This window comes from Pseudoliparis swirei, chromosome 7, assembly GCF_029220125.1.
Source record: "Pseudoliparis swirei isolate HS2019 ecotype Mariana Trench chromosome 7, NWPU_hadal_v1, whole genome shotgun sequence".
Classification (NCBI taxonomy): Eukaryota; Metazoa; Chordata; class Actinopteri; order Perciformes; family Liparidae; genus Pseudoliparis; species Pseudoliparis swirei.
In genome coordinates, this window is record NC_079394.1 from 25214989 (window position 1) to 25238456 (window position 23468).

Sequence of the window (23468 nt, forward strand, 5' to 3'; positions counted from 1 at the left end):
ATCTTGTCTCAAAAAGATGCAGAAAAATTGGTTCACGCGTTACTTGAGACTGGATTACTGCAACTCCTTATTATCAGGCTGCTCTAATAAATCTCTTAGGTCCCTCAGTTGATCCAGAATGCTGCAGCTCGTGTTCTCACTAAAACTAAGAAAGAGATCACATCACTCCTGCACTAGCTGCTCTGCACTGGCTCCCAGTAAAATCAAGAATCACTTTTAAAATTCTTCTCTTAACCTACAAAGCCTTGATTGGTGATGCACCATCATATCTTAAGGAGCTTGTAGTACCATATTGCCCCACTAGAGCTACGCTCACTAAATGCGGGACTACTTGTAGTTCCTAGAGTCTTAAAAAGTAGAATGGGAGCCAGAGCCTTTAGTTATCAAGCTCCTCTTTTATGGAACCAGCTTCCAATTTCAGTCCGGGAGGCAGACACAGTCACCTCGTTTAAGAGTAGACTTAAGACCTTCCTCTTTGACAGAGCTTATAGTTAGGGCTGAATCAGGTTTGCCCTGGTCCAGCCCCTTGATATGCTGCTATAGGCTTATAGCTGCCGGGGGGCGTTTTAGGATGCACTGAGTACCTATCTCCTCTTTTTTTCTCTCCTTAAGGATGAATTTTCATCTCTCAATCACACGTTACTAACTCTGCTTTCTCCCGGAGTCCTTTTGACTTCACGTCTCATGGGGTCATCGGACCCTATGAGACGACATAAATCTATCTGCCTGATGGATCATTGAGGTCTGGGTGGTGGAATTCCTGCTCCTGACTACGCCACTGTCCTGTTGAGACTCCGCCCACTGTTGAGACTCCGCCCTCCTCCTCCCCACCGCCATCTGCCTGATGGATCGTGGAGGTCTCCATCGTGGAATATGCCTACTATGAACTATTCATACACTCTGTCATATTCATTGAATGTATTTTAACTCTAAATCTGTCCTTCTGTACACATTACATCTATTGCATCTGTCCATCCTGGAGAGGGATCCTCCTCTGTTGCTCTCCTCCAGGTTTCTTCCTTTTTCCCCTAAAGGGTTATTTGGGAGTTTTTCCTGGTCCGATGTGAGGTTTTGGGGCAGGGATGTCTATGTGTACAGATTGTAAAGCACTCCGAGACAAATTTGTAATTTGTGAAATTGGGCTATACAAATAAACTGAATTGAATTGAATTGGTACATTTTAAATATAAGAGATCTCTTGGTTTCTAGATATCGACTCAACTGTACAGAATTCTGCTCGAGGACGGGGTTTTCCTTTTTTCCCCATTTTAATTGGCCAAAGCCAGAAAGTTTGAGTGGATCGGATTGGTATATATATATACAGGACTGTCTCAGAAAATTAGAATATTGTGATAAAGTTCTTTATTTTCTGTAATGCAATTAAAAAAACAAAAATGTCATGCATTCTGGATTCATTACAAATCAACTGAAATATTGCAAGCCTTTTATTCTTTTAATATTGCTGATTATGGCTTACAGCTTAAGAAAACTCTAAAATCCTATCTCATAAAATTTTAATATTTCCTCAGACCAAGTAAAAAAAAAGATTTATAACAGCTGAGTGTTTGTCAAGGCTCAGGAAACCCTTGCAGGTGTTTGAGTTAATTAGACAATTCAAGTGATTTGTTTAATACCCTACTAGTATACTTTTTCATGATATTCTAATATTTAGAGATAGGATATTTGAGTTTTCTTAAGCTGTAAGCCATAATCAGCAATATTAAAAGAATAAAAGGCTTGCAATATTTCAGTTGATTTGTAATGAATCCAGAATGCATGACATTTTGTTTTTAATTGCATTACAGAAAATAAAGAACTTCATCACAATATTCTAATTTTCTGAGACAGTCCTGTATATATATATATATATATATATATATATATATATACATATATATTGGTATATATATATGTATATATATATATATACATATATATATATATATTGGTATATATATATCTACATATATTGGTATATATATATCTACATATATATATATATGTATATATATGTATATATATGTGTATATATATATATATACGGCATGCCGAGTAGCTCTTGAGATTTTAGCCCGGTAGCGCGGTTCAAGCGGGCAGCGCGGTGGACGTGCTGGACTGGAACGCACCAGAAGCGGTGCCGTTGGGCCGGATTGATCTGCCTGCCACATCACAAAGCACCCCTCCTCCTGCCCCTGCATCCCGACTTACTGCCCCCGCCTCTTCTGATCAGAGTATCGATCCCCGGACCGGTCGATCGGTTGCTACTCTGTGATCTGGGCCGGGCCAATTACTTCAGTGAGTAATAGTGATTAGTTTGTGTCGAGATCAATCCAGGAGGATACAGGCGGAGAGGCTGAGGACGGGGGCCAGGGGAACCACTGACTATTCACATCAGCGGCACATTTGTGAAACAACAACAGTGTCCGGGCGGGATCCTGTGCTGAGTATCTCGGGTGTAATTGTCTCATTGTGCCGAACCTCCACAGAGTCCACATGTGTGGACCTGCAGGTCGATTCAAGACATGCAAGAGTTTATCGGTTTGCCAAAAGTTCAAATGTTGAGACGTTTCTACACAAAGGAACATCGTATCCATTGTGTGTAGCCCATAACACACGCACACACACACACACACACAGTTGGAGCTATTTATTTTGACATTTGTATTTAGCTTTATTGTAAAGTAATATTGAATAATCATTGCTTATTTAGGTTATATTGTGATATGTTAGAAGAGTTTTTTCTCTGATATTTTTAGTTAAATTCATTGTGATTGTTGTTTGAATATATTTAGTTTTGTTATTGGTTCACTGGTTGGGTAACACTGGGCACCTGTGGTTATATGTAGGTGTGGGTAGCTTCAGGACCAGCATTCACTGGGGTGGCCTCTGGTTTTTCACCAGCACACGAGAGGCAACATTTTGTTTGTTCTTTTTGTTCTTTTTGTTCTTTTTGTTTGTTTAGTAAATACATTATAAGAATAATGGAATAAGTAAAATGGACATTACTTTCTTTTGGCTGCGTCAACTCCAAAACCCACGGTGCGTCAGTGGCAATTTGATTTATAGGATAAACACACACACACACACACACACCACGCAAAGATAGTGCTTACATCTCAGCCAGTGGCATTGGCTTGACATTGTACAGGTCATTAAAAGGAAAACTGGTACTAATGTCGAAGGCAAATCTATTTATGTTGATAGTATTCATGGGCAATCCTTCCATTACATTGATCAACACAGTTTGTCTAATAGGAAAATAATAAACAATTACTCCTGCAGACGAGAAGGGTAATTGATTTTCTTCTGTAAATTACTACCACATTCAGCCCCCGCGTACACAGAAAGGTGATCATCTGCATAAAATCAATGGGATATGATCCTATCTGTATGATAATCATGGACTGTAACCAAGGAGCCTTCATTAGGTTCGGGGAGGGAAGGGAACGAGGAGGGAACGGCGGAGAGCGAGCGCGAAGACTTCCAACAGATGTGAAGACAGATGTCCTCTTAATGAACCCAGTCGATGAGAGATCTTCAACATATTCGTATCTCAGAAGTTGGAGCATGATCCCAGCCGGAGGTGATCGCCATGATGCGTCTCATTCGGTGCGTTTCTCTTGAAGGCTGCAGCCCGGACAATGTGACGCCGCATGGATAATGTGAGAACCGTACGAGCCCCTGAAGGAGCAGATATACACGCGAGGGCTGCGCCGCATCTCCCTGATTAATTGCTGATGGGTGCTCACACCACCCCTGGTGTTCCCAGCCAGACACTGACTTATGGGGATTGGTGAGCCCACCGCCGGGCGGCTGTATGTATGACTGTGTGCAGGCCTCCGGATCAATATGGCCACCTATATTAATATCACCACATCCGTCACCGGCCTGCTGCGATGCAATGGATATGACTCACTAACGCGATCTGTTTACTTAATCCACAACAGAAATAGTGTCTGTAGTTATTCTCTGTGTGGTCTCACTGGTTATTTGCTACACAATTAAAATGGCCGTTGTCCGTTTTCCTGATGGCTACAATAATGTGGCGGGCTTAGCAACCGAGAGTGAACACATGCTTTATGTATTCTATAAAGCTGATCTTGTTGGTTTATATTTGATGAGTTTCAGACCAACACATAATGAATACATATTTGCTTTATCATTTCAACCCCAAAATGTAATCCCTGGCCCTGGAGCGTGCTTTGAAAAAGCATTTTGACCTAATTAATTATGAAAAAGTATACAACTCTTAACATTTCCAAATATATATTTTTTTAAAGCTCTAAAAACACTTCATACGACCAAAAGTCAATATCTCTTTCTTTTAACCACGAGCAGAATCTTATTAAAGTATTTTTAGCGGTCTAAAGCTGACCATACATTGATCCTCGTGATGGCCGTCGCACGGGGACGTTTTGGAAGACAATGACAAACGACAAACAACAACAACTACGTACGATGATGAAGTCTGCCGAAGGCTTCGGACCCCCGGAGCAATACACAGACCGCCGTCCGGGTCCGGACCCAGACGCCGTTGTGTACGCACCTATAACCGAGAGATAATTGAGAAATATTAAATTGTTTATGCTGCGCTTCTATTACAACCGCCGCATCTTTACTCTCGTTTACAGCTCCAGGAAACAAAACTGAACACTTGCATGCGTTGAAAGTCACCTGACCTGATGCCTCTCGGACAATCGAATGTATGCATTCCGATACGCATCGCGACTGTCGGTGAGACGAACGGGAGTCGGAGAGGTTCCTTCACATGGCGTTCTCCACAAAGAGAAATGTTCAACCAAGAAGGGACAGGCTCCATGCATGTGCTCATATTCACACTGCCAGTTCATAACCAGTGTGTCTCACGCGTTCAGAAGCTGTGGCGATTATTAAAAGCGGCAATGTGAAGCGCTACTAAGAGACACGAATGACACCAAAAGTGAAGATGCAGAAAATAAACAATCAAGGAGCCCAAAATGATCCACCAGAATCCCAACACTGTTCAGTGTTCACAGAGAAGAGAACAGACCACAGATATCTGCTCTATCTGTAGAAGACGAGGAGGATATGGATATCGTTTTGGTCGACATCCCTTCACACCTGAATGAACTGAATTCAAAGCTGCAGGGCAACTGGGCTCCTTCAATATCTATATGGCACTAAATCATAGAGCCAGTTAGACATTATTGTGTTGTTCTGGACCTTCGGACCCGTTAACGCCCGATAAACATAACATTATGTTTCACCTAGAGACCCAGTAAACAACCTGTACGTGCCTGTATGTAATTAATATATATACAAAAAATATATATATATGTATATGTATACATATACATATATATATAAATATATATATATCCACGACCGTTCAAAAGTTTGGGATCACCCAGACAATTTCGTGTCTTCCATGAAAAATCACACTTTTATTTATCAAATGAATATAAAATATAGTCAAGACATTGACAAGGTTAGAAATAATGATTAATATTTGAAGTATTAATTTTGTTCTTCAAACTTCAAGCTCAAAGGAAGGCCAGTTGTATAGCTTATATCACCAGCATAACTGTTTTCAGCTGTGCTAACATAATTGCACAAGGGTTTTCTAATCAGATATTAGTCTTCTAAGGCGATTAGCAAACACAATGTACCATTAGAACACTGGAGTGATAGTTGATGGAAATGGGCCTCTATACACCTCTGGAGATATTTCATTAGAAACCAGACGTTTCCACCTAGAATAGTCATTTACCACATTAACAATGTAGAGAGTGTATTTCTGATTAATTTAATGTTATCTTTATTGAAAAAACAGTGCTTTTCTTTGAAAAATAAAGTCATTTCTAAGTGACCCCAAACATTTGAACGGTAGTGTATATACACACAAAAAATAATATATATATATCCAAAAAATAATATATATATATACACATACATATATATATGTATACATATATATATATATATATATATATATATTATGGTTTGTCCGGACTGAGTTGGGAGGCGTTGGGTTCGACACTGATGCACAACCTGCAGCAGGACCGAGAGCTTTTAGTGCGATTCCTCCATTGTGGCTCCAAATCTCCACGAATCACCATCCTCCCTCTTCCTGTCTATTTAGAAGCCAAACACAGACACGCTGGATAATGAATCTATTTTGGGTACCGATGACGCTCAGACCCTTTTCATTCTCTGAAAATGTGGTACCCAATATTGTCAGACCCTAAAACCACATAAGAGGCCTTTTCAATAATAAAGGCTGTGGGCTTTTAAAGCCCAGAGAGAAGCTGAGTAGCTGGACACAAACCGCGAGCGGGGGCTTTCAGTATATTAGCTTCTCAAATCAAATCACCGTGAAGGGAAGACAGAACCAGCATTTAACGTAGTGAGGAGGCCAGGACACAGAAGAATAAAGTGAATGCTCTGTTTGAATCTGTCCTCCCTTCATAGATTTTAATGGCCATGGTAAAGTGAAGTGCGTTAACACTTGATAACTACATTAGCACGGGACTATTTTTTAAAGCACAGAGCGGGCTCAGCCCATTTACCATTTCCATTACGGCTGTAAATTGCACGGAATGAAATCAAAACCTCCGGCACGCTCAGTCCATAGGCTGTTATCAAATTACATTGATTTATTAAGAGTAGTTCATTTGACACAGTATAAGTGCAATTAAAAGAAGGCGCGCACTGATTGGCCACGATATGCACAGCCAACACCTCCGCTCACACCGGTTTGAATACACTGAATATACAGAATTATAGTTGGTGAGGAAGTAGCGTCGTCCAGATTGATGTCCTGCTCTCGTCGTGAGCGGCTGCAACGCTGGGATCACTCAATACTAATCAACAGGCTGGACACGAGCTGGTCTTTATCACTTTGTCCCCTTTATATGACTCACAACCTTGGCTGCGCGACCAGTTGCCTGATTTCTCATTTTGTTGCACTGCGACTGACAGTGAGCGGCTCTGATTGAGGGGATCCATTAGGGATCAGCCCGAGGAAAGCCGGTTTGATGGATGAGACCAGCAGTCACCTTCAGAGCCTGCTAACAACACCTGTATCCTCTCTGTCACACACACACACACACACAAACACAATTGCTGACGTGTAACAATTCAGTGTGCTGTGTGGAGAGTGAGAGACAGAGATTTAAAAAGATGAAAATCTATATCGTCTTATCAACAGTGACGGCTCGGTTCAACCTGTGGCCCAAGCTAACAACGTGTAATGTGAAGGAGCTTCGGAACCAAAACTCTTTGTGACATTTCTTCAGGCAACAGTCATATCACATCTCAAAGCTATTATATTAAGACAATTAATTCATCAAAGTTACAAAATATACTGAAATATGATGTTTAATAATAACGTGTAATACATAACTAGAAAACACTGATCTTTATTGTCCTTCGGACCAACATAGGACATTTTGTAATCTTACATTTTCAGAAAGGGAAATACAAACATCCCTGTTTTATATACTGTATGTATGATAAGAAACCAGAGGAGGTGTGGTGTAGTTTATGTGTGTGTGTGTGTGGGGGGGGACCAACCTCCAGCACATAACAGTATAGACATGCTTAATAATGGTGCGTCATGTTCTGAGTGACAGTCAGCTGTGAGCTGGACCACACTGACCCACCACTCAACATACCGTCACAGGCTGGCCTCATTTGAACAGCCCTAAAATAAATCATCAAGTTACGTCTTAAAAGCCATCTTTATTTCCCCTTTCTGTGTGCGTTGTTTCCCCACTCAGCATTATGCGGTGTGTCCATGAGGGTAGAAACTCCTGTACGTGTGCCAGTCTCTTCTTCTGTGTGTCTAGCAGGCTAATTGCTCTCAGCAGAATTATCTCATTATGGCCCATCAGCATCTGACATTTAAATACAGAGCTGCTAAAAGCCTCTCTGCTTATTTAATATTAGCATTATCATCCATCACATCTTCCAGAGAGGCAGGGGCCTCGGTCTGGTTCGCTCCTTCCCTCCTGAATCACAGCTTTTTGAAAGCCTCTGTTTTTTTTTCTTCTCTCTCCTTCTTAAAAATCACCAATTGATGCATTTAATAACAATAACGTTGTTAATGGTACGAGTGTTGCCGAAAAGGGGGAGAGCGGGGAAAAAATCCCATTGCGCACGGCCGTCAATGGACATCGTGTGTAACGAAGGAGGGGATGCGGAGATGAGTGAAGGTAAGCAGGGAGGTGAAACAAGAGGAGGAGAGGCGGAATGGTGAGGAGGAACGGGAGAGGGTGAAAGAGAGGGAGGGAGGTCAGCAGAGCGGTGTTAAGAGAGGGAAGGTAGAGCCTGATGGGCACCAAATGAACAAATTATGACGGGCTCCATTTTGCAGGATGGGGGTCACACCAACCCCCCCGCCCCCCTACCACCACCACCTCATCCCACCCTTCTCTCTCCTCCACTCCTCCTCTCTTTCTCTCTCTGACAGTTCAATTTCCCCCTCTCGCCTCCCTGCTCCTGGCTGCTAATTGTGAGTGAAGCCTTATCATTGGGCCCCCCATCCACCCGGGGTCCGAGGCATCGCGAGCGTCTGAGGGAGGAGACTGGAATGTCAAAATGTTATCCGAGACAGCAAACAGCCAGAGAGACGGAGGTCACACACAATGAGGCCGGACGTTCATCTGGATGCAGGAGGCGCAGCGGGCGCAGGAGGCGCAGGAGGCGCAGCGGGCTCGCCGCCCCTCACAGGATACTCGGGCAGAAAGACAGGAAATGCTGTAACAGTGGATCGTGAGAGAAAATATCATTTATAGATCCCTCTCCCTTTTTTTCTTCGTCTTCTGTAAATACGCAAAAACAAATGTATGGAAGAAAGAAAAAAAACTTCTTTTCTTCTACATTTAAACTTCCCGTCAGACGTCTGAAAGGTGGCAACAAAAAGTGGAGGATAAGAAAATCTAACTCACGCGTTCACTGCAGGGACACAGTGCTGGAGCTGAAAGTGCTTTATACAAAATAAAAAAATAAAAATAAATGCCTCAAAGAATCACACACACACACACACACACACACCTCAACCCAAATCTTAGCTGAGAGCACTTGACCCTTGTGTGCAGAGCTGGACCGAGGCATGATATTTACAGACGACAGGCCATCTTTAAAAGACACCTGAGGATGAAGCTCATCTCACGCCGGTGCTCAGCCTCCTGCCTCTACTTTATCGTCGGAAATTGAAGCGTCACCCCAAGTGCATTTGCTCACAGTTTCCCTCTTTTCCCGCCGCACCGTCCCCTCCGTTCACACACGGACACGGAGACGGAAAAAGACAAACAAGCTGCGAGACGTGAGGCGATCTTTCGACCGCGTGGGGGGAGCAGCTGGCTGTCGCATCGCTGGGGGGTTTAAAGTGCTTTAGTGGTCAGCTGATAGGGCTGATCTAAAAAAAAAAAGGTCAGAATAATCTGAATGCAGCAGGAACTATGAGGGGAGCGACACAGGACAGAATCACTGACCCCAGACGTCCCCCATCACAGGAAGCTAGACGGAGGGTAAGAACGGGATGGAAGGGGGAGAGAGAATCAGGGCGAGAGAGAGAAAGCGCTCATCTATATTCCAACACTGGTAATGAGGGTTAATTCATTGGTTAAGGATTAACAAGGTGCAAGAGTATGATAGGCAAGCAGTTGCCTTCTCGAATATAGGTTTAAATCAACCCCATTACGGGTGATGTAATTTCAGCTCCAGAGCCCCGCCTAGTGGGAAAGTAATTCTGCCACGACTTCAGGGGCTCCTCTCAAAGTAAAAGTACAGACCTGTGATGGAGGCGGTCCTTTCATACGGGAGTTATTTTCATTCAGTGTCAGTCAGTCCCTTCATAAGTCACACAACATCTCACACTGTGCAATTAAGTCCACACCTATCAAGTTTTCAGGGGGATTAGATGCACGTAGCGTTACGTATTTAAGACTTCATTATACAAAAGACATTGCTGCTGCTGTATCCACTTCACACCCGCAGGACGGCATGCAGGTGAGATGGATACAGGCTGTGGTTCATATTAACTGGTACTTTGAGTTTGAATGTTGAAGATAGGTTGTCGATTAATGTAATTCATACAGATCGTGACCATTGATGTGAGTGTATTTGACTATACCGGTGATCTTGATGATCGTATGACGCTTTTACAGGAAGAATAATTCCGATCATTTGTATTTAGAAGTTTAGTTTATTCAGCATTTAAAACGTGTTCAAAAAAAATACACACACAAGATTTCTTTTAATGTAAATTTGGGAGATTTACAGTTAAACCCAACGATCAGTGTGTCATTTTCTTACGAAATCCTGTTTTATGGAAAACCAAGCAAGAGATCCTCCAAAGCCACTCCCCCATTTATGGTCTTTATGAATGTACAACGACCATGCATGTTGTTGGTACTACCCTCTGGAATGTGCAGAGAGTTTCCACAGGTAGGCCGTCCAATCATTTCGTTTGGGCCGAACTAAGTGATTATCAGCCCTACGACAGCCAACAACACTGCCCGTTTCTCTTTGTCAGTCACATAGTTTGCTTTAATGATTGCTGTGGGGATGTAAAGAATATATCACCAAGTATAACAAAACAAACAGTTCCAATCCTAGCCTTAAAGAAAAGTGTGATTTAGTATTCTTCAGGGTTCTTACATATTTTGACCAATGGATTTCCATGACTTTTCCATGACTTTAAACCAAATTTCCACGACCAAACTGAAATCTCGGTATAAACATGAACAATTTTGTGCGTTTTTGAGCGTCTTTCTTTAAAAAAACATGTCAATTATTTCAAACTCGGCGTAAATGAACATGTGAATATAACAACATTTCCATGACTTTTCCAAAACTTTTAAGATTTGAGTTTTTTCCATGACTTTTCCAGGCCAGGAAATGACCATTTTAAAATTCCATGACTTTTCCAGGTTTTCCATGACCGTACGAACCCTGATTCTTGTATGATTCAGTCTGTGGCAAACCGTTGGCATGTTCAAATAAAAACCACCAAGTACGGATGAACACAACTGCCCTAAACACAGTGCTATAGCTGCGTCACAGTGAGCTCACATCAGGATGGCGCCCTAATGGTTAAGGCGCATACCATATGACTGCAATGTTCTGTTTAATTCCAGCTCCCCCCCTCCTCTAACCTTGTTTCTATTGCCACGCTGTAGAATTTCAAATAGAGGCACAAAAGTCCAACCAGATTGCATCAGGTGAAAATAAAACCACTTCTTTCCCTGGAGGGCGAGCAAAGCTTTGACATTGAAACCAGCTGATTTTCGCTGCAGTAAAAAAAGCACACTAACCCAACAAACTGAGAGAAGAAGAAATTAATCTGCACATTCTGTTAATAAGTGGGTTTGATCTCTGTGCGTGAGAAATAAGATGGACCTGACCTCCAAGGCGAGCCCAGACTAACTAATGACGGCCAGAGCTAAGCTAATATTTCATCATCAGCTAGCCGGTGTTGGAATGATCTTGATGCTATTAGCGGACTAATGGCTAAATACTCCGCCGCTGCTAAAGAGGAGCCACTGACACCCGGAGCATCCGCTGGCGCGTTTAGCGTGGACATAAATGAGCATGTGGAATGGAGACATGAGAGGAATGGGCACACCAGTGACCCCTACGTATATACATGCACATGTATCGCAACACACACACACACACACACACACAAGCATGGACATGGTGACCCCTACACGGTTGATGAGACGGGAGCTGATATGCGAGTCAGACGGAGCCACATTTGTAAAAAGCGATAGCCAATTACGGCAGCCCGGGCTGGGGGATAATAGCCTGCCTGTCAGGCTCTGTGTGCAGCACGTGCGTGTGTGTGTGTCTGTGTGTGTGTCTGTGTGTGTGTGTGTGTGCCTCAGCACGTAGCGCCCAAGAGTGCATATCAGGTTCCTATTCTCATCTATTTGCCCTATATCTCTATTCCTTGGATATTAATTTCAGAGCGGTGCTCGGTGGTCGTTGGCGTGATTCATCTGGGCGTCGTCCAAAATGGGCGCGCAAAAGACGGAAAGACTACGCCACGTCTACCAAAATGGGAGGCGTATTTCTGTAAGATTTCAGCGCCACGGAATAACGGGGAGGTTTCCTTTTTACCCGTAATATTCTCCATCCCTGCTTTGTGTTACAGACGATTGGAGACACTGAAGCGGATCGTGACAGTTAGGAAACATAAGGAACATATTCCAGAGCACGGGAAACGACTCTCTCTCTCGACCCCAGAATGCACAACATCTCCGTCGTGGTCTCCGTCATAGAGACATCGAATGAAAACGCGGCCGCGGCGAGAGGAGAAGAGGCCGACAGGCGGGACGCCGGTTTGAAAGCTCCGACATCAGTATTTGTCCCGCATTTCCAGACACATGATCTCCTCGAGGACTCGGCCCCGTCAGCCTCGGTGGCCGACCGGCTGAAACAGAGGAATGATAGACGATCAGAGGAAGGGAAACTGTTCAAGGGAATTGTGTGGATTTAGTGGTCTAGTGCTGACACATGGCTTTGAGCATGGTAGAAAAGCACTTTAACTCTCCAGTGCTTTTATCGCACGTACACACTCCATAAAACCGGGGGGGGGGGCTGCGTGGTAGCAGGGCTCACGCCGTGCAGTAACACACACACACACACACACACACATTACGCCAGATAACGTCCGCTCACAAGCAGCAAGGTTGTCGGGAAGAAACCGACATCCCTCCTGAAGGCAATCGATAAGAGGTTGACAGACTGGCCGCGATTGTCAAACAGAAGTACAAAAAAAACCCTATTTTGGACTTGAAGTTCACGTCCCGGGGCGACGTGGAACTGTTTCACTCTTTCCACAATGTCTGCAGAAAGAAGCGTCAAGCTGTCATTTGTGTGATGCGACTGTGGATTGAACCGTTGGGGGGGGGGGGGCATAAACTAATTTCCAAGTCCACGAGCGCCCAACCAGGCTGCTGTATGTAAAAGTGCATGTTGCCATCTTATCATCCCCATCAACCACGGAGAAGAACATGTAAACCGGACCGAATTGAAACGTTACACCACCGCAAAAATGATATGGATCTGCTTTTTGAAGCGTTATTTGACCGAATTTAAAGTAGTTCTTCTCTACATGGGAAAAAAAAATTTGATTCAACTGAAAATGAGTTATTTTTCGAAGGCTGGCAGGATACAAGAGAATGAATTTCAAATCCATTCGGGGGCTGTCAATGGTTCGCTCTCGTTGTTCATATCTATTTGTATCGACACTGAAGAACAAATGGCGACGCCGCCGCGGTGGATTATAAAAGTTTGACGGGTATTACTTTTCATCAGCAAGCCTCTCCTTGTATATTCATATACATGATTCATATGTGCTTTAAGAAATCCCAGATTGGGGCCTTAATGCTGAAAAACAAAAGTTCGAGAGTACCCTATATGCGATATTCCACCTCTCCATCTCCGTAATAGAGATGCGAGCTCCGTAATGCTCGCTGGGAGCCAAGCATGAGATTGAGGATTTCTCACACGCCATGCATTATTCATCGGCCAGAGCAACAGAGTGTGTAAGATGAGAATTACACAGCATGAAGAGAACAGGGGAGAAGAAGGGGGGGGGGGGGGGAGCAAAAGGTGAGGGGGCCGTGTGGAAGAGAAAGAGATAAAAAGGAGGAGAGAAGAGGGCGAGATAGTGGACACTGTCAGACCTCCATTTCCTCTCCTTCTCCGGGTTAACCCCGGGATTGTTTTTTCGGGGAGTTTTGTGCGAACAGTGGGGCGGAGGAAATGAAGACGGAGCCGCGGCCCCAGAATGCTCGGCCAGATTGGCACACAATTTGCATTTGTTAAATGTGCGTCTTGTGAGTCGGTTTGTATTCCGAGCACAAACCGAGTAGTGAGCAGGAAAATCTCAGGGTTCTGTTATGATTCGTGTCCAGCCTTCGTTCTTCATAATGAAAAACAATGGGAAGTGAGTCAGGGTTGGAATTGATTTGCTTAACAATGGAAATGAACAAAGTAGGAGGCACGGACTAAAATAGGGAGGCATGGCTTTCGTAAATGAAAGCTCGCGACCAAGAAATTGCAAGATTGTGGCTGATACAATTTGACAAATGACTTCTACAGAATGATATAGAGCATTTTTCAACAGAATAATTGGTAGATGGCTCAAATATATATTTATTTCATGAGCATTACGGTGCAAAAATATGCGCGGCTGGCCAATAAACCCTCAGTGCACTAAAGTTATACAGCTCCAAAAAGTTCTTAAAAAATAAAAGCAGATACCATTAAAAAAGCAGGAATTTATCAGCGACCATTTATCCAATGTATAATTATTAAACCAAAGATAATGTGAAATAGTAGCAATACAATTGTAGGTATTTATCTGATGACCCGTTCCCTTGGTCTGAAAGTCTTTCTCAGAAGACTAATGCTATTAGTTTGCAGAGTTAATGGAATATAATACATTATACGTATGAATATCTTTTTTTCCCTCTCAACTATATCAACGCACGTGAGCGAGTGTGCGCGCGCCGACACGCACGCCTCTTCTCAGACGCAGCCCTAATGACAAGAATGTGACGGTTACTGGCTTTTTAACTTCCCAGTGATGAAAAGCCAGTATTAATTTAGGCTACAGATTTCATTTGTTCCGAACAGGAAAAACAATATAAATCACTTTTAGAGTGATTAGAGAGAGGGTTGGATTAATCCAGGCTTGATTAGGGCATTATGCTGGCTTGTTATGGACACACAGGGTGACTGACGGTAATTACTGTCTGTAATAGGAGAGCACACACTCAGTCAAGGCATGAGCCACGGCGAGGTGTGTGTGTGTGTGTCTGTGTGTGTGTGTGTGGTTATGTACTGCATGTGTACGCAGAGTTTGACTGAAAGCAAGCGCTGATAATGTTTGCTTTTTCACCAATTACACGTTGAAATATGACGCATGCCTGTGTGCGACGGGAGCACGAGCACAAAGCCGCCTGGTGGGAGACACAGACGGAGATATACAGAAAGTCATGGCTCTGTTTATGATTATTGATATCCTTAGACACACATATTCACCCGGATAATAAAAACAGATGGCAGAGATGGTAAGGCAAATATTAGCCCGCGGGAAAATTAGAGAGGTGCTAAATCAGCAAATCGAAAAACCTCAGTGTGCGCGACAGACGTGCACACACTCGGGTCCAATCCATACGCATAATATAGACAACATCCGAGGAGGGGGATTTCTCCCTCGACGGAAAAAACTAAACAAACGTTCGCACTTTAAATGAAAGGATATCCTGATGTCCTCGCCTCGGCGCACAAATAAAAGTCAGATATATTCAAATTTAGAGTAATCAGTTTTATTCTTTCCAAGCTGCGTTGATACCAAAAGGTATTAGTGGCAGCGCTAGAAAGCATATAGAGCAGATTCAGCAAAGCCCCATGTGCCAATATTGTCATTATTATGGGGAATTTCCTGCAGGTGTAAAGCTAAATATCTCTTATGGTTTGGAAGCAGACATAAGGCGCCCAATGAGATGTGTCCCGTTAAAAGGCACGGAAAGTAAGTATGCATATTTAGCAGAAGGCTGCACATCTCTCCTCTCAGAGCACTCCCGTCGCTCCCTCTCCTCTCTTCCTTTCTTTATGGTGGCAATTGTTCCTTTTCATCACATCATTGGTTGGAAGGGAACTTAAACACGCTGTTGGCTCAGCAAGAGCTCCAACATGATTTGATAGGCCGAGGTGCCCCCCCTCCCCCCCCCCCCCCCCCATCGGTCCCTTTGGGCTGTAAAACAACAGACAAGAAGCTTATTTTACGAGTGCACGCCTCTGCTCTTTGCATGTTTATGTCAAACATTTGGAACAAATGGCATCCATTGGCTGGAACAACACAGATAAATCTAGTCAATTCACAGGCAAGGAGAGCCGCGCGGGCCACTGGAGGAAGTGGCCCGCTTGATGGCTGACGAAGAGGAGGAGTGCTTGCATTATTCAATTAATACCTGAAAGGCGTATATTTTATGCAGCATTTACAAAGGCGTCCGCACGCACAAACGCGCACCCCCCCCCCCCCCCCCCCCCCCGCAGAAACGCAGGGGGGGGCTTGTGTTTGCAACCTGGGAAAAAGACTGGACTCCTCTTCCATTTTGCCAAATCAAATATACAGTGAGAGCAAGCTAAAAGGCACTTTCAATCAGCCACTCTGGGTCTGTCTGTCAATCTGGGAACAACAACAATCTAGCCTACTTGGAGTGGTCTAGTCAACATCCATTCCCCAATAAATTCAATCAGTGACGCTCTGTGTGTGTGTGTGTGTGTGCGTGTGCGAGTCGCATGTTGTGCGTGTCTATGTGCAGGTGTTCACGAGAGAAGCAAAGCCAAAGACTTGAAAAGAAGCGACCTTGGAACAACCAAAGGGTTTCTAAAACAACATGTACAGAGGATGTTAAATGTGCAGGGAGAAGAAGCTCCGGACACGTCCAGGTTGGGGAATGCAGAAGATGGCGACCCGAATGCTCTGTCACTCTGAGCGTAATCCTGCATCTCATTCAAAGCCACAATGGGAATGTCTAGTTCACCAAATAATCTGAGAAAGCCAAGTAGCAGAGTTAACAGGCCTGAGCTAATGACATTGACGTGGAGGGCTGCACGCCGGAGTGATTGTCTGACTGTTTGAGACCCGAAAGCAGCACCAGCGAGCTCATCACGGACCCGCACTCTCATTATTTGGCCACAAATGGAAATGCAAATCGCTCGCTTTGGCGCGGACGCCTCACATTTATTAAACTAAAAGGTTTAATTTCCATTTTTCTCTGCATCAGCTTTATTTATAAATGTCGTGCCCTATGAAGACCCTGTTATTTTCTCCCTCTCCTGCAAGCTCTTAACAAATCTGCTCATTAATATGGAAATGGAGAATCAATCGCTTTTCCGGCGACAGAGCGCCGTTTCCCTTCGCGGTGCGTAATGTGCTCTGACTGGTCAACAGCACAAACAAATTCACATGCATACACACGCCATATATATATATAGCTATATTATATAGCTATATTTATATATATATATGGCATGTGTATGCATGTCAATTTTATACAGATGCTGTATCTAGATATGTTGCGATTTATATATATATATATATATATATACACACATATATATATTTACACATATATATATATAAACATATTCACATATATATACATATAAATATACAGATATTTATATACACACATATATATATAATATATACATATATATGTATACAAACACAACTATATATATACATATATATATATACATACACATATATATACACATATACAAATACAATATATATATATATATACACATATATATATATAATATATACATATATAGGTATTCAAACACAACTATATATATACATATATATACATACACATATATATACACATATACAAATACAATATATATATATATACACATATATATATATACATACACATATATAGACACATATACAAATACAATATATATATATATATATATATCTCCACCCATGAAGGTCTATGAGAATAGGTATTCCTAGTACTAGTGTGGTAGTATTGCACAAACTGCATTTCCCAGACCCATCAGACTAGTCAGACCACTTTGCCAGAATGGCACCAGATGTTGCAGCATTAACAACCCATAATATCAAGTCCTGCTTATCCAACCTTTTCGCAGCCCTAAAATAACACTCATAGACCTTAATGAGATCATTATGCACACGGTTCTTATTCAGCTCAATGTGATGATAATTGCATCTGCGGCTTTTAACACTTGGTCGTCATGTTGGCCAGTAAATGTCTCTCTCTCTCTCTCTCCGTCTGTCTGTCTGCCTCTCTCTTGTTCTGTCTCTCTACAGTCAACAGTGGGGAGTAAACTATTGCACCTATCCACTCTGGTCTGCGACCTAATGAACATTTCTAAATGGCCATGACCAGCTGGTTAAGAGACTAATGTAGCAGCTATTAGCCAAAGCGGTTGTTTCCTCACAGAGTCATCTCCGGAAAACAGCGAGCGAAAAGCCAGGAGAGAGGGCGAGGACAGACGGGTCCCTGCTTCCACTCTTCTTCTCCTACACACGCACATATATACAGTATATACATCTACACACACACACACACACCGCATGTTTATCTTTCACATTCTGCAGCAAACAAACCATGTGACGTATTCTCAACCCACAGTGCATTAGTGCTTATTAGGGACTCAAGGTGTGTGTGTGTGTGCGTGTGTGTCTTATTAGGAAAATTCAGTTTCACTCAAGGTCTCAGCACTGCGGTTGCAGACCACTGGCCATTGATTATTCATAGAGTCTGTGATTGGGTCCATTAATACAAGATTAGGGAAGGAACCGATGCTCATTTTGTGTGCGTGTGTGTGTGTGTGTGTGTGTGTGTGTGTGTGTGTGTGTGTGTGTGTGTGTGTGTGTGTGTGTGTGTGTGTGTGTGTGTGTGTGTGTGTGTGTGTGTGTGTGTGTGTTTGCGGACAGGAGTTGAATTGTAATGAATCCACAGTTTGTGTTTATCTAGAGTCTATCAGTGCAAAACATTATATAGGTAAAGTGCATAAGGCGAACATTAGCAGGGTATTAAGGTGTTTAGATACTTATTAACAAAAGCACATTAGCATAAGTTAAAGGTATTACGTTAAAATACTGTAAAACCAAAGTAACACAGTGCCTTTGTTTAAAAATGAGCAATAGGATTCAAATAGGAAAAGGGAATATTTTCACTCCCATCATTTACCACATACTGTTAGATTTCCACCTAATAGCATTTGTTCTTCAATTGAAACTTAATCTGAGTAAATGGTGCTTAAATGTTTAAATCACATTTACAGGCTGTCAACTGATGTGATGTTCTTCACATGGTCACCCTTTGTTTGAATGAAAATAAATTGACGGCAAATGAGGAAGGATTCTGCAGAGAGGGTTGAGGAGACATATTGGATCGTAGCGCCCCCAAGTGGCCGTTTTGGGCCACAAGCGAGACCTCAAAACCAATGTGGAAAACACGCACGCGCACACATACACACTCCGCAGGAGCTCTCAGGGGGTCTGATACTTCTTATCGGGACGATTGAAATGAAATGGTTTCAAATTGTCTGGGATTGCTGCTGATAAAGAGGTGAGTGTTACAAATCATGAAACAAGCAGCACGAGTCTCTCCAGCTCGTTCTCATGGGCGAGAGACCAAATGAACAGCTTCCGGACTTCATCATTCTCATAGTCATCAAATGGTCATCAAATTGTGGATTTTGACCTACAGCAGCTTAAATACATGCACACAACATATATCCAGAATGTGTCCTATGGTATAAATAAAAAATAACTGAAAATAATACAAACAATTGTCTTTGTTTTACTTTAGTCGACCACATAGACCAGGGGTCCCCAAACTTTTTCCTGAGAGGGCCACATAACGTTTCCCTTGTCTGCTGGAGGGCCAGCCGGGGGGGGGGAGGGGTGCTAGTGAGAGTGTGTAATACACAAAAATGTTTCAAATTATGTGCTTCCACAACATATATACATAGGGTGTATTAAACTTTTACATTGTGTTATATTAGGCTTAAATTACATCTACAAAGATGATTGAGAGGGCACACAAGCTCTCACCCTCAGACAAGGGTCAACAACGCCAGGCATAGATAGACCCAGCGGCCTTGTGCTGCTCCAGTCTTAACCGGTAGAGAGGAGGCTGCAGAGCGAGGACCATGAAGGCTCAGACACAATAACGATAAGAGAAGAGACGAGGGGGGAGACGTCAGCAAGAAACCTCCACATTCCTTAAAGTAACCGGCTTGGACTGGGACAGAGGTCACACTGAGTGACGAGAACTAATATGTAATGAGGGAGTGGACGGAGGCGGCACCTGCATAGAGGCTGATGTATAAATAATATGTCAATGTGTTTGTTCGGGGCTTGGGAAAGACGGATGTGGAGGGAGGTCGTTGTCTTTAATACCGGACCCAGACCAGGTTTATTTGTGAAACTGTTGGTTACAAATAAATCTACGTGAATTGAACTCTGATCCAAACTCTCTGTGTCCTGTGGGTGTTTGATTACTGAGGTCCAGAGGGTGAGTCTCCTGTGGCGTCTCACCAGCAGTCAGATAGGAGAGAGATACAAGTTTATATGCATCAGGTTAAGAGATTAGTTAGAATGGACCAAAAAGGAAGAAATCCAGCCACAACAGTACAGACGACTATCGCCGGATCACTACGACACTGAAGAAAAGGAAACGTGACGTTTCCATATGTTTATTCCGAAGCAGATTTGTGGACGTTTTCCGAGACGAGGATTCCCTTTAGACGTGGAAGTCACATTTAATCTAAACGTGTGTGTGTGTGTGTGTGTGTGTGTAATGTCGGGGTGTTAAGATTTGACTGAGTTATTACTGAGAAGGAGACTTATGGTAATTGGACAAGTAACTTTATAACCCTTCTTGAGCTGTGTGTGTGTGTGTGTGTGTGTGTTTTGAAAACCTGGTTGAGACCCAACCATTCATTTTAGTATTGCTACTGACTTGGTGACGGTTTTAATCTAATGTTATGTCAGAGAAAGAAAAGTGTCTTTAACAGATGTTTTTAAGCTTTGAGCGGAGAGCCGAGGTCGAGCATGTCGCCGTAACCGTTGACGACAAGCGACTTTATTGAAGGTTTCTCTCGTTTTTGACACTTCGTTCTCCGCTTTTGGCCGTTTGGGCCTCCGAGTTGAACGTCCGCCCGTTTGGATCGTGTACATACTGTACAGATGAATATGTCGGACTTATATGGTTGAGAATTATTTATTTACCTAAAGATCATAATGTTACTCTGGAAATTTCAGGTGAAATATATTTGAGAGGGAAAAAAATTAGCATTTTATTTGTCACTATTTAAAACGGGAATGTTTTTGTGTGTGTTTTTTTTTACCAGTGCAATATTATTGTTCGAGTCACAGCCACTATTTCACAGCAGGGGCTCCAGCTACCACAATACAATGCTACAGGAAACACACACACACACACACACACTTCACCTGCAGTTGTGTTTCACACCTTGTGAGAACTATTTGTATCCGAGCCGCTCCGCCGTCTCTCTTTACGAGTCGACCGCAGAGCGTTTTATGGGACTCGCCGTTCCTATTTTTCAAACCTGGAGTGTTTTGCAGAAGCTTTGCAGCGAAACTGGAGGCCGGCTTTTCTCCGTCGGCCGTGGGCGCATGAAGAAAGTTTTTAAAACCCACGAACGAAACGGCTCCGTTTAACAAAAGCTGTCTGCTGCATGTCATCCGGTCAGATTGGAGCCACGAAACCTTCACGCCTAACGATAATAATCCAGTTATGCCACCGTTTAAAGAAATATACACATCGAGAGATTCTGATTATATTTGAGAATATTACAATTATTGCCACGTTTTGGATACGTTTTAAAATGCACAGGCCGTTAGAATTTGAGATGCTGCAGAAGTTCATTCTTTCTGGTAAAGCTCTTATGAAGAACTAGTTGCTTTATTATAATGGTTGAAGGAATAGTTTGACTTTTTGGGAAATGTAATCTAAAATCTAAGATGAGAAGATCATGATAAATACATTAGATATGTCCCTTAATAAGCTTTAGAGGTTCCCCGTGTCCATGCTTTAAGCTGAGCTACATTGTTTAATTTTCCTTTAATGAATTACTTAATATGTTTCATAGTTCCGGTAAGAGACGATAATAAATGGTTGTCGGGTTTTAAAACCTGATAAATCTATATATTTCCATCACTTACTGCTGTAGACTTGATTTAAAATGCTTTTTTGATTACATATTAAACATTAATATGCAGACGTGATGGATTATTTAACATTTTAAACACCAATATTAGAAGATGAGGATGAACCCCAACAAAAAGGTATTCACCAACCATTAATAAAGCCATGACTCACAACCTGTAGTTAATGTATAATGCGTGCCTTATTAATAAGTTGTACAAAGATGTATATCTATTTATAAATCCACATGTCATATTTTCCAGCACAGCTGAAATAAGACAAACATTATATAACTTTAGGTCTGTGACATACATACAGTATAATAAAGTATAAAAATATATGGTGGCAATAATTCAGATATATTTTAGATATATACGGTTTTAGATTTGACGTTCTCAAATCTTAATGTATTTCAATTTGAACCCTGTTACTCAGCATTTATATCATAAACACTTAATAACTGTTTATTCAACACATTATTTATAATGTAGTTTTAACAAATTATAAGTAAACTGTTTATTTAATACAACTTAAACTCCCTGCAGTATAAAGCATCTATAATTGGATAATAATCAATACATAGTTATCATATATGCCTTCAAAAAACATTTAAAAACCATATTAAACCTGCCTGTAAATGTACATAAACAGTTATTAAATGCTTTATAACGGTCATGATTTATTCACATATGATTACAACTTTTATGTTTTTTGTTTTTAAGCATTTCTACATGTTTCATAGGATGGGCGATAGTCATATATATGTAACTGTTTACAACTTCCAAAACATGAAGTGTTATTAAACCATTAAGTAAGTTACAATAAACTCCTAAATGCTAAACTGTTGTTAATTTGTTAGCACCAGAATACAGATGGCTGGCTGTTTTTTGTTGTTTTTTTAAATTGGTCGGATAATGTTTTCCTTTCATTGGTGGCATGAAAAGCACCTTGTGTGTAATGACAATGCCATGTTTCAGACAGTAGGTTCTGTATGTGTTCGGGCCGACCTCTGACCTCTGCCCGCCCTTCCCTCCCTCCCTCCCTCCCTCCCTCCCTCCCTCCCTCCCATTGTGTGTTCTGTGGAATAAATACAATTGGACGGTAACTCATCATTAGCCACCCTGCGGTAAAATAACACACAACTGCCCTCATGTAGCTCAGATATGACACAGCTGGAGCGTGTGGGACTGGATTGAAGCGGGCGGCGCCGCGTTACCGTTCTGCTGCTGCAGCGTCTGGTTGAGAGCGGACTGAGGGGCGACGGCTGAGGGGGGGGGGGCTCCGCAGGCTGGCTGGGCGGGGCCGGACGGGCCCGGGTGGTGCCCACTGCTGCAGCTGAGGAGCACACAGATGATCCAAGATAATAACTCTCCTGGTATCTAGTCATGCAGATAGTTTGAGTTTAGTCGGAATATTTTATATCATATTATCGTATAGGCTCATGTAAATAGTAAAGTTCAGCCTATGCGTCATGTGTTAAAGCTGCATTCTCTCTACTGTCCACCAAGGGGCGACTCCTCTGGTTGTCTTGAAGTCTACATGAAGGACTCTCCTCTCTTGATCTATTCCCTCAGTAAACATTGTAAACATGAGTTTATGGTCTCAATCTTTAGTTTCAAGTCTTCTTCAAAACAACAAGATGTTCATTTCATAAATTATGGTCTGTTAGAGATAAAAAGACAATAAAGCAGGAGACGCTTTAGAGGCGGGGCTACAAGGTATCAAGCTCCACCCTCA

The 23468-nt window shown here is 42.4% G+C and overlaps 1 protein-coding gene across 3 annotated transcripts in view; it reads right to left on the bottom strand.

The window, feature by feature from the left end:
• The window catches only part of LOC130196190 (homeobox protein orthopedia B-like), a 73227-nt gene that overhangs the window by 46709 nt on the left and 3050 nt on the right, over positions 1-23468 (bottom strand). For all 3 annotated transcript variants that reach the window (XM_056418097.1, XM_056418096.1, XM_056418095.1), the window contains exon 3: positions 22948-23066. The gene's annotated coding sequence lies outside the window, so the exon portion shown is untranslated. The remainder of the gene's footprint in view (positions 1-22947; positions 23067-23468) is intronic.